Source organism: Apium graveolens, chromosome 10 (assembly GCF_009905375.1).
Source record: "Apium graveolens cultivar Ventura chromosome 10, ASM990537v1, whole genome shotgun sequence".
In the NCBI taxonomy this organism is placed as follows: domain Eukaryota; kingdom Viridiplantae; phylum Streptophyta; class Magnoliopsida; order Apiales; family Apiaceae; genus Apium; species Apium graveolens.
The window spans coordinates 151,674,094-151,686,785 of NC_133656.1; the positions used below are offsets into that span (position 1 = coordinate 151,674,094).

General features: G+C 35.2%; 1 pseudogene; it reads left to right on the plus strand.

Moving 5' to 3' along the window:
- The first annotated feature begins 8,862 nt into the window (after positions 1-8,862).
- The window catches only part of LOC141691145 (wall-associated receptor kinase 2-like), a 43,601-nt pseudogene continuing 39,771 nt past the window's right edge, over positions 8,863-12,692 (plus strand).

A 12,692-nucleotide genomic window follows, 5' to 3' on the forward strand; every position in this document is an offset into this window, starting at 1 on the left:
CTGAGTTAGTCTCAGTTGCTTTCACAACTTTGACTGGAACTTTCGACTCACTTGACTTGGAAACAATCTTCTCATTAGCATGATCCTCAGCACGTATTTCTTCTTGAATAACAGAAGAGGTCGCATCAAATGGTTCAGCAATTGATGCTTTATAGAGGGGTTCATCAACACCCTTAAGCACATGTGGTACTTCCCTCCCTTTAGCACAGACATGAGGAGGGGAGTTTATGCCTAATTCTCCAATAGCAGCATTGTAATCATAACCTATTCCAGATGTTTGATTAACAGCTTGCTTACTGTAGAACTCTTTAGCCTTCGAACAAGAATTGAAGTAGGCTCTAACCTTAGTCTCAAGACCGGTGATCTTGTCTTTGAGAATAGTTTCGAGTTTTCTATAACAGTCAACTCTATTCTCTAGAAAAGATACCTATTCTTTTAATTTGTCTTGATTAATATGCACAAGTCTTAATTCATTGACCTCTTTCTCAAGGTCTGTGATCTTTAAACTTAACAGTTCATTATCACGACGTGCACAATCTAAGTTACCTCTTAGATGATAAACCATTTCAGCATCAGAAAGTTTTACCTCTATTCTTGACGATGAAGCTTTTCCATCAATAGCCATAAGAGCAAGATTTCCTTCTTCTTCATCTTCACTGTCAGTATCATCCCAGCTTCTTCCCTTTGCCAGATAAGCCCTTTCAGAGTTCTTTCTTACTTGCTTTGGCTTCCTACATTCTGTGGCAAAGTGTCCCAACCCATTGCAGTTATAGCATCTAATGGTGCTTCGATCAACCATCCCTGTTTTGTACCCACCACTGCTGGTGTTTGAGGATGAAGATCCACCTTTCTGGAATTTGTTGTAGTTGGACTTGTACTTAAGCTTGGGATTCCTCCTGAATCTGACATGGGAGAATCTCTTGACAATTTGGGCCATTGATTCATCTTCCAATTGCTCCAGCTCTTCCAAGGAATAAAAATCATCACTTGATTGATTTGTAGTAGGAGGATCATATTCTGCTACTAACTCATTTTCCTCACCCTTGGAAAACTATACCATTCTTTCTAACTGTTGAGATTGTTGTTGTTGTTGACCTTCAGCTACAAGTGCAGTAGATGTGCTGACCATTCTATCCTTCCCGTAGACTTCCTTCTGTTGAATCTGCTCCAACTCATAGGTTTTTAACACTCCATAGAGCCTATCCAAAGAAATCTCACTCAGATCTCTAGCTTCTCTAATGGCAGTGATTCTATGTTCAAGATGAGCTGGCAGTGTTAAAAGGAACTTTTTGTTGACCTCCCTGATTGAATAATACTTTCCATTGATGTTCAGGTTGTTGATCAACGCATTGTACCTCTCAAACACTTCAGTAATTCCTTCTCCTGGATTTGATTTGAAATGTTCATATTCAGAGGTTAGGATTTCCAACTTGTTCTCCCTAACTTCCTCTGTGCCTTCATTAATCACCTCAATAGTTTCCCACATGTGTTTGGAATTTTTACAGTTCATCACATGTCTGTTCATCAAGGGATCAAGGGAATCAATTAATATTAATTGAAGGCTGGCATCCAAGGAGGCTTCTTCCTTCTCAGCAGGAGTAAAATCTTCAGGCTCTTTTGGATAGGTTCTAGCTTCAGTAGTCACCATACCATCTATTATTACCTCCGGTTCAATAACCATCGGAGTTTTTATACCCTTCTTTAGCAAGTTTGAATATTTGGGATTTGCAACTTGTAAAAATAATAGCATCTTCTTCTTCCACATGATATAATTCTCTTTATCAAATTGTGGAATTTTAACGGTTCCAACTTTATGTGAAGTCATTATGAATTTTTGAATAAATAAAAATTCAAGGAGTTGAAAAATCACAAAAGTCTAGGATCTTGATTTGTTCGTTAATCAGAAGGCTCTGATACCAATTGTTAGGTCCCAATGTGTTTGTAGAAGGGGGGGTTGAATACAAACAGTACCGAATAATCGAATTAAATGCGGAATAAAAAATGTGAAATAAAATTCAAGTTAAATAAGAATATTATTAAACTTGAAAGGTGTTACAACAACTGTATCGATTACAAGGAATTAATCTCAAATTAATTATCACAAATTTTAGAATAAATTCGACATGAACTTTTTCTATTTTTGCAATAATTAGAATCAAATGCTAAACGCGATTTGAGATTAAGTTCTAGGGATTTTAATCCGCTAGATTGTTACACAAGAGCAAGATAAAGATTTCTAGTGGATTGGATTTAACTTTACAATCTAGAAATTTAATCTTTAAGTATGCAGATGAAAAGATGAAATATTTCTTCTTGTTTTTCTTTTCTGCTTTTTTCTTGACTTCTGTGTTCTAGATTTATGAGTTGCTGCTTTTCTGCTTCTTTTTAATCAATAACCGAATAGAATTGAATTGGCATGACAATCCTATAGCTGGCAAGACTTTCGGTAGGACAATGGATTGAACTAGCAAGACAATCTGAATGAACTAGCATGACAATCAGAATGAACTAGCAAGACAATCATCCTCCTAGTGTAACTTTCGGTGAGACTATTGAAAATGGCCTAGCATGACAATCGGTATGACAATCCTGATTGTCATGCTAGTTCATTTTCAATTGTCTTGCTGATTTAATGCAGATTTTAATCCAATTTAAATTCTGAAAATTCCTAAAATTAATTCAGAATTAATTAATCAATTAATTCAATTAATAAATAAATTATTCTTCGCAGATATAATTTATTTTCTTAATTAAATTAGATGACTTAATTAATTAATAGAGAATTAATTCTAGTCTTCAACAGCACCCATCCTTCTGCAGATCTTCTGAAAATTACTGAAAATTATGAATCAATTCCACCACTTCAACGTTGACGCTCGATGTACTCTCTGGTTCATGAGTGACTAACTTCCGTGACGTTTCTTCATGTCTTGACTTTGACACTTTGATTTTCTTCAGATTAAATCCTTGTAATTAATTATACTCTGACAAGATCTCTGTCACTTGATTAAATCCACGATCTTGATTTATATCACTGAGGCATGATCAACTTCTTGAACTTCTTCCAGTGAATTAACTCCTCAAGTCTGTAGATGAACCTTGTTTCTGAATCCTTTGACAGATATTACTTTGCGAGATCTCTCTGACGGTCGATCCACTATTTACTTATTACATTCTTATTTGAGTTGAGTTGAATCCTCGAATATACAAATAGGCCTATGACATATGACTTACAATACTCATTTCATCAGAAGAGAGAATACCAGTTTGAGGTTGTGAGGTGGATGATACATCAGAAACACCTGTGACTAGGGTCACAGTTTAACTCACAGATTGCTCTGTGGTTTTGATAGTATGTTGTCTTCCGAACCTCCAATTGAATTGGAGGGGATTTGACTAGGTTACTATCTTGTACACCAGCCTCAAACCCTTGCGTGTCTTGTAACACACCGACACTTAAATGTGCTATACTTGCCTTTCTCATGATGGTATCATAGGCAATTGTACTTCTAGCTTCAACTGCTAAGGCAGCTTCTGCTAGAGTTATGAGGGGAGTTGTCCCTACATGAGGAACCTCCAATTGAATTGGAGAGGATTTAGATAGCTCCCCCTTAGGAGTACTACCCTCAAACCTTTCAGTCTGTGAAGACTGTTTTGCACATGAAGGTGCAGTAATGATATTCATGGGATCTTCAGTGAAAACTGATGAATTCCTCATGTTTGTGGTGGTTTCTTTTCTCAAACAACAAAACAACTGAAGAACAATTTGAAGTTTCTGTCCTTTTATAAAATAGGTTTCTTTTGAGAGTCACCTGAGTGGATTTGTGTTTGAGTTTGTGTTTGTGTTGCTGTGCCTGGGTGAACTGCAGTTTACCTGTTGATTGATTATGTGAATTTCCTGTTGTTATCTGAATAGATTGTGTTGGACCTGTAATGCATTGAACATATGTAATCTTTTTGGAGTTTAATTAGACATATGCATTGTAAGATATTTAGTTGCAAGCATTTTTGCAGAAAAGATAATAATCAATTCATATATAAACACATAGCAATTATTACACAAACAAAAACAATGATAGAGAAGAAGTAGAATTTTTATTGATAATGGAAACAGAGTACATTAAGATATAGATTTTAACAAGTAAATCCTAATCCTAATAACTCTAGTTTCTGCTTCTTCTTCTCGGCCTCTACCCTCCTCACCCGACGCTGGTAAGCTCTGGACATGGAGTGTGAAGAGAGATGATTGTAATATATTTTAGTGTAATTGGATTAACTAATTGACCAATGTGATTGTAATATTTCATCAAACAAGTTGAGAGAGTGCGGAGTGCATGCTTTTTTGAGTTTATTATGATTTTCGGTATTGGCGGGGGTTCGTGTTAATGTGAAAAGACATGTTTTTTAGACACAACCGCATACCTCAAAGGATGTGTCTTAGGACATGCCTTTTGGACATGTAGGGATGTGTCTTAGGACATGTCTTTTGGACGTGTATGGATATGTCTTAGGACATGTCTTTTGGACATGTATGGATGTATCTTAGGACATGTCTTTTGGACATGTATGGACGTATCTTAGGACATGTCTTTTGGACACCTATATAATACTTGCAACAGATTTGGTCATTGAGATAGAAAAAATAAAAGGTTGGTTGTTGAATTCACACAAAATACATCATTCTCTGTTCTTATATTCTGATTTTATCCGGTTGAAAAGTTTGGATAACCGCCAAATTGTTTCAATCTGAGATTGTTTGTCAAGACTTCATAATAATCCAAGTTATCCTCCATTTTTCTACAACAAAGATTGAAACAAATTTGTTTTCTGAAGATGGCGAACAACGAATCTGTAAAAGACATGACTAGAAAGTTTGCAAAACTAGACAAGTTTGAGGGACATGACTTTAGAAGATGGCAAAAGAAGATGCATTTCTTGTTAACCACATTAAAAGTTGTGTACGTTTTGAGTACTCCAATGCCATAAATGATTGAGGAGGAAACTGTAGAACAGACTAGAAGACGTTGCAAATAGGAGAATGATGACTACATCTGTCGGGGTCACATCTTGAACGGTATGTCTGATTCTCTTTTTGATATATACCAAAATGTTGAGTCTGCAAAAGAATTGTGGGATTCCCTTGAATCCAAGTACATGGCTGAAGATGCTTCTAGCAAAAAGTTTCTAGTTAGTAATTTTATTAACTATAAAATGGTTGATACTAGACCGGTCATGGAACAGTATAATGAACTGTTAAGGATTTTGGGACATTTTGTTCAACACGACATGAAAATGGGTGAATTCATTTCGGTTTCTAGTGTTATAGACAAACTGCCACCCTCGTGGAAAGATTTCAAACACACCCTGAAACATAATAAGGAAGAGATGACTTTGGTTGAACTTGGAAGTCACTTCAGAATCGAAGAGGCTTTAAGGGCTCACAAAATTGAGAATAATCCTAAGGGAAAAAATCAAGTCGGAAACTCTTCTGTAAATATGGTTAAAGATGGTGGATCTTCTAAGAATTCAAACAAAGACAATGGTAAGAAGAGGAAGTTTAAAGGAAATAACAATACCTGTTCCAACAAGAAACCAAAATTGGCATGTTGGAAGTGTGGCAAACCTGGTCATTTCAAGAAGGATTGTCGGGTTGGTAAAGGCAAGCATAACGCTGGTCCAAGTGGATCTAAGGATCCAGAAAAGCAACAAGGTCAGATTTTAGTACAAAATTATAATTCTGGGCAGAATTATGTGTCACTAATATCTTAGACATTTTATGTGCAGGATGATAATGTTGCATGGTGGATTGATTCTGGAGCAACAAGTCATGTGTGTAAAGATCTTCGTTGGTTTGAAGATTTTCAACCAATCAAAGATGGATCTATGTTAAAGATGGGAAATGTTGCAACTGAACCAATCAAAGGACTAGGAAATGTAAAGCTTTTTTTTACTTCTGGAAATATGTATTATTAAATAATGTGTTGTATGTTCCTGGAATTTGAAAGAATCTCTTGTCTGGTGTTGTATTGAATAATTGTGGTTACAAACAAGTGTATGAAAGTGACAAGTATATCTTGTCAAAGCATGGTACTTTTGTTGGCTTTGGTTATTTATGTAATGGCATGTTTATGTTGAATGTTAATGTCTCTTTTGATGATGAATCTGCTTGTATGACTTCTAATTATGCTAGCAATAATTCGAATAAATCTAAATTGTGGCATGCTAGACTGGGACATGTACATTATAAAAGAATAAAGGATATGTCTAAAATAAGTCTCATACCTGCTATTGATATAAACAATGAGAAATATAAAATATGTTTGTTAACTAAGATAACCAGAAAGCCTTTCAAGGACGTAAATAGAATATCTGAAGTGTTGGAACTGATACATAGCGATTTACGTGATTTTCATGCTACACCTTCGTTGGAAAATAAAAAATATGTCATTACATTTATTGACGATGCATCTAGATATTGCTATGTTTATTTGTTGAATACTAAGGATGAAGCTCTTGATAAATTTAAAATTTATAAAGAAGAAGTAGAGCTACATAAAAGTACTATGATTAAAAATCTGTGTACTGATAGAGGAGGTGAGTATTATGATCCAGTATACTTTCAATCTTCTGGTATAATACATCAAACCACTGCTCCTTATACACCACAACAAAATGGTGTGGCAGAAAGGAAGAATAGGACTTTGAAAGAGATGGTTAATTCCATGTTATCCTATTCGGGTTTGAATGAAGGTTTTTTGGGGTGAGGCTATGTTAACAGCCTGTTATTTGTTAAATAGGATTCCTACTAAGAGGAATAAATTTACCCCTTATGAACTTTGGTATAAAGAGCCACCAAAATTGAGTTTTCTGAGAGTTTGGGGATGTAGGGCAGTTGTAAGGCTCACTGAACCCAAAAGGAGAAACTTGGGTGAAAGAGGTTTAGATTGTATTTTTGTGGGGTATGCTGAGCATTTCATTGCATATAGGTTCTATGTATTAGAATCTAATGATTATGTATCTGTGAATACGATTATCGAGTCAAGAGATGCTGACTTTGATGAAAATAGATTTACATCTATACCTAGACCAAGAGACATGATTCAGAATTCTTTCAGTAGGAACTCGGTTCAAACTGAAGATGTTCATGGACCTTCTGAACCAAGGAGAAGCTTTAGAGCTAGAAAAAACAAATCATTTGGACCTGATTTTCAACTTTGTTTGGTTGAAGGTTCAAGAGATGAGGTTGAGATTGAGTCTGAGTACCAATATTGTTTTATTATTGAGGAGGATCCAAAAACATTTAATGAAGCAATGACATCAAGGGATGTTGCATTCTGGAAAGAAGCTATTCAGGATGAGATGGATTCTATCATGAATAATAACACATGGGAATTGAGTGATCTACCTCCTGGCTGTAAAGCATTAGGAAACAGATGGATCTTCAAAAGAAAAATGAAAGTGGACGGTACCATAGACAAATTTAAAGCCAGATTGGTTATACAAGGCTTTAAGCAAAAAGAAGGGATTGATTACTTTGATACTTATGCTCCTGTTGCTAGGATTTCTACTATCAGGTTGTTGATAGCACTTGCATCTATACACAACCTTGTAATTCATCAGATGGATGTAAAAACTGCATTCTTGAATGGTGAATTATATGAGGAGATTTATATGAAACAACCGGAAGGGTTTGTTATGCCTGGTAGTAGCACAAGGTGTGTAAGTTGAAGAAATCTTTGTATGGTCTTAAACAAGCACCAAAAGATTGGCATCAAAAATTTGATAATGTGGTTGTCTAATGGTTTTCTTCATAACCAAGCAGACAAATGTGTATATAGCTAGTTTGATGCTTCTGGTAAAGGAGTTATAATTTGCTTATACGTAGATGATATGTTGATTTTTGGTACTGACCAAAATCAAGTGGATAAAACCAAGAAATTTTTGTCATCTAATTTTGACATGAAAGACTTGGGAGAGGCTGAGGTGATTCTTGGTATAAAGATCAAGTGTACGAAAAATAGTATTTCAATTTATCAATCTCATTATATTGAGAAGATTTTGAAAAGATTTAACTTTAATAATTGTTCTCCAGTTAGCACTCCTATTGATCCTAGTCTTAAGCTAGTATCTAGTAAAGGAGTTGTAGTATCTCAACTTGAATTCTCAAGAGCGATTGGTAGCCTCATGTATGCCATGATAAGCACTAGGCCAGATATAGCCTATATTGTTGGTAAGCTTAGTAGGTTTACTAGAAAACCAAGTTCACATCATTGGCAAGCTTTAAGCCGAGTGTTCAAGTACTTAAAAGGAACCATGGATTATGGTTTGACTTATACTGGATTTCCTTCGGTTCTTGAAGGTCATTCTGATGCAAGTTGGATTTGTGATAAAGAAGATCATTCTTCCACGAGTGGTTGGGTATTCCTTCTTGGGGGAGGTGTTATTTCTTGGGCATAAAAAAAATAGAGTTGCATTACTAACTCAACAATGGAATCTGAGTTTGTAGCATTATCAGCTGCTGGTAAAGAAGCTGAATGGCTAAGAAATCTGATTTATGAAATTCCTTTATGGCCTAAACCTATATCTCCCATATCTATCAGATGTGATAGTGAGTCTGCCTTGGCTAATGCTTATAGAGAAGTGTACAAAGGCAAGTCTAGACACTTAGGTGTTAGACACAGCATGATTAGAGAGCTTATCATGCATGGTGTTATATCAGTGGAGTTTATAAGAACTCAACATAATTTAGCCGATCATTTGACCAAAGGGTTGAGAAGAGATCTTGTGTACAAATCGGCTGTAGGGGTGGAATTAAAGTCCATCTAAAATTTCTCATGTTGAGATACCCAATTCCCATCTAATATGACATTAGATATTGAATTCAATGCGGAAAACTTAACATCTAGAGATTGGAACACATTAATAGTGTCATCCCAAGGTATGTGTTCAGACCTGGAAGTTCAGGAGGTTGAAGTTTATCTTCTTAATAGTTCTTTTGAAAAATTGCATATGCAGGTGCAAGAATAAAAGAGCTACCTATGTGAGCATGAAGTTTAGCCGCTTCAAGAAGTTAGGACTTGACTTTATTATGCTTATGAAGGATTAGGACACAAGGCTAGTAAAAGATAGTGTCAAGTGAGAACATTTGAGAATATAAATTAATGTGTATATTATCTTCATGTATTCATTATGAATAACAGAGGTTCAATCAGTTGTGATACCTTGATATTCGAATATCTGGAATGTGTAATATACTAATATGAAATTCAATCATCATGATATTTCATTTATACATAAATTTGTTGTTTGTTGTGATTTTGTTTAGTTAATCATGGATTACGCTAAAATGGGGGAGGATTGTTAGATATTTTAGTGTAATTGGATTAACTAGTTGACCAATGTGATTGTAATATTTCATCAAACAAGTCGGGAGAGTGCGGAGTGCATGCTTGTTTGAGTTTATTATGATTTTCGGTATTGGCGGGGGTTTGTGTTAATGTGGAAAGACATGTCTTTTAGACACAACCGCATACCTCAAAGGATGTGTCTTAGGACATGTCTTTTGGACATGTATGGATGTGTCTTAGGACATGTCTTTTGGACATGTATGGATATGTCGTAGGACATGTCTTTTGGACATGTATGGATGTGTCTTAGGACATGTCTTTTGGACATGTATGGACGTGTCTTAGGACATATCTTTTGGACACCTATATAATACTTGCAACAGATTTGGTCATTGAGATAGAAAAAATAAAAGGTTGGTTGTTGAATTCACACAAAATACATCATTCTCTGTTCTTATATTCTGATTTTATCCGGTTGAAAAGTTTGGATAACCACTAAATTGTTTCAATCTGAAATTATTTGTCAAGACTTTAGAATAATCCAAGTTATCCTTCATTTTTCTACAACAATGATTCTCTGTTAGGTCACACACACACTGTAGAGGGGGGTGAATACAGTGTATAGCATGTAACACCCCCAGATCCGGGGTCGGGGATCCGGGTCGTCACGAGTTCCATTTCCCTTAACAACACCCAATCTTAATAAATAATCAACTACTCTGTACTTTGACCCCACAATAAACACACACACCACAAGTTATAGTCTCAGAGATGAATATCCAAAAATAATCACAAGTCGTTTATTTCCACAATTATATGCCAATACACCTTAAACAGGTTTCTGAATGAATTTACATTTCTTTGCCATTATTACAATTCATAAATATACATAATCTGATACATCAAAAGTTGGAAGCCTAGCCTATTGGTAGTTCCTACCTCAGCTATGGCGGCATCAGTGCTTCTGGAAAACTGCGGAACGTCCCCTAACCTCTTGCGAATCGGAAGCTTGGTCCGGTTCATCTTGTCTATCTGATGTTGTGTGATGAAAGAAGAAAGCAAGGGTGAGCAGCAAGCCCACCAAAATAATATGTATAATGATTGACAATATATGAGCCTTCTCATAGTACTCATGAAAGTCTTGGTCAAAAGAAATGAACCAAGTTGATATCTAAATGCGATGAAGTCGCAAAATATTCAGTATATATATATACATATATACTTTTCAAAATATTGGAAGTCCTCTTCCATGCATAATATACACAACGTTCCAGTTTATAACTGTATAAAAATATCGTTGCAAGGTGATCTAATATATCTAACCTTGTCTCAACGTTTTTCTGAAAATCTTTGTCATACATAAGACAATTATTAATTAGATATAAGTTTAAAAGATGAGGTTACCAAATACCCCAATATACTTATATCTTTCCCAATACTACTTGAACTACCACTATTCAAGTTATAATTAGTTTCAAAAGTTCATCACATAGATGAGACTATAAGACAAGATTTGAATAGATTAAATCTTTAAAATATTATCAAAATAAAATGAAGTTACGAGATACTTCATTTGATGTAAACATCATTTTGAAAACTTGACCCTGCCAACACTCAACAATCGCCCAACCGTAGCCTTTCTATCGAAGTGCTCTGGGTAGTGTTGCAGAAATTATCCAATTGGATGATGAACTCATTACGGGAGTTTGCCGCGCCAGGAAGACCACTTACGATGATCAGTCGTAGTAGTGCAACCCCACCATTTTCTACATGTAGAGGAGAACCTGTCGGATTTACTTGTCAACCGAACACTGAACTCCTAAGGAATGGACCGCCTTAGCGGAACTTCCAGGCCATTTGGGCCAATATAATAAGGCTGGGCCGGCGCTACTCGGCCACTTATGCCACTCCTAGTTCAGATGAAATCCATGACTCTGAAACGTAAAGCTCGTTCCCCCTTTCCCCAAGTAGAAACTTGTTGATACGGCTTCACCAAGAAGTCGTATCTAGTTGGAAAGGAAAACTCACCGATATTTCCCAGGCGATGCCTGTTAATGGATTAACTTGTTCCAAGAATTTTACTTCCCGAATATTGGGTAAGTAATCAATTCATTTATCAAACAGCAACCTTGTTGCGAATATAAAATACACCACAGAGCCGGATTCCCCAGGTTTTGAGCGAGTATTTAAATCCCCTTAAAAAGGAAGATCTTAAATATAAAAATGAGTTTTGGGATCCGCTCTAACTTTTAAAAATCATTTTGAAGACTCGAAAACACTTTAAAGAGTGTTTGGAGTAAAGCTGATTTAATGAAGTAAATCAGTCCCCAGTATATTTAGAAAAAATGCCTGAATATTGTTATTTAAATAATATTCTCATAAAGATAATCCTTATAAAAATAATCGAAGTAGAAGTATTAAAACTTATACTTGAAATGGATATTAAATAACCAAAGATATACTTATATAAAAGTACTATCTTTATTTGAATAATCGAAAATAAGTTTGATTATTTACACCTTATTCTTTAATAAAATAAAGAATATATCTCAGCAAATAATCGGAGTCATAGATCCTCAAATGAATATTCAAAAATATTCAATAAATAATATAAACTGAGTCATAAGCCCTCGAATGAATATTCAAATAATATTCAATAAATAAAATAAAGTTAAAGTTATCGAATAAACCATATTCGATTAATAGTTTGGAAAACTATAACCATATATATATATATAAATATATATATATCCATATCCATATATACAAAATCTACTCGGGATCCTCGACTCCCGGTTTTAGAAAATATTTTCACCTTTGGGTCCCTATACTAAGGGTATATGCAAGTTACCGCTATCCTCTAGCATAGGTATTATCAACTGAACCAACAGATATATATATATATGGAAAGAATGCGAAACAGGCATGCATATATATATATACCATAGCAGCATGCTTCAATATATTGCATCATTTGCTAATTAACCAACATGCATCTATCGCAAGATAATGCAAATACATATATTCATCACAACAACAGTTATAACGGGTAGAAAACTTGCTTGAGCGATTGGGGTTACGAATGGCTCGGGACGAGTCTGGTAACCTATAAACAACAAGTAAGTTGGAATTAAACCAAAATCACTTGTAAATCTATACTTTAACTAACTTAGACTCTAACGCTTGTTTTGCGCTCACTGATTTGCTTAAGTCACTCGGGTACCCTCGGCTCCACCATTTTTAATAATTTAACCTTTACGAGTTTTAAAGCGATTCCTTCGCGAGTGTCTTACCAACTGCCTAACACACTTACCATAAATGTTTCATACATTAATTAACCCTTTT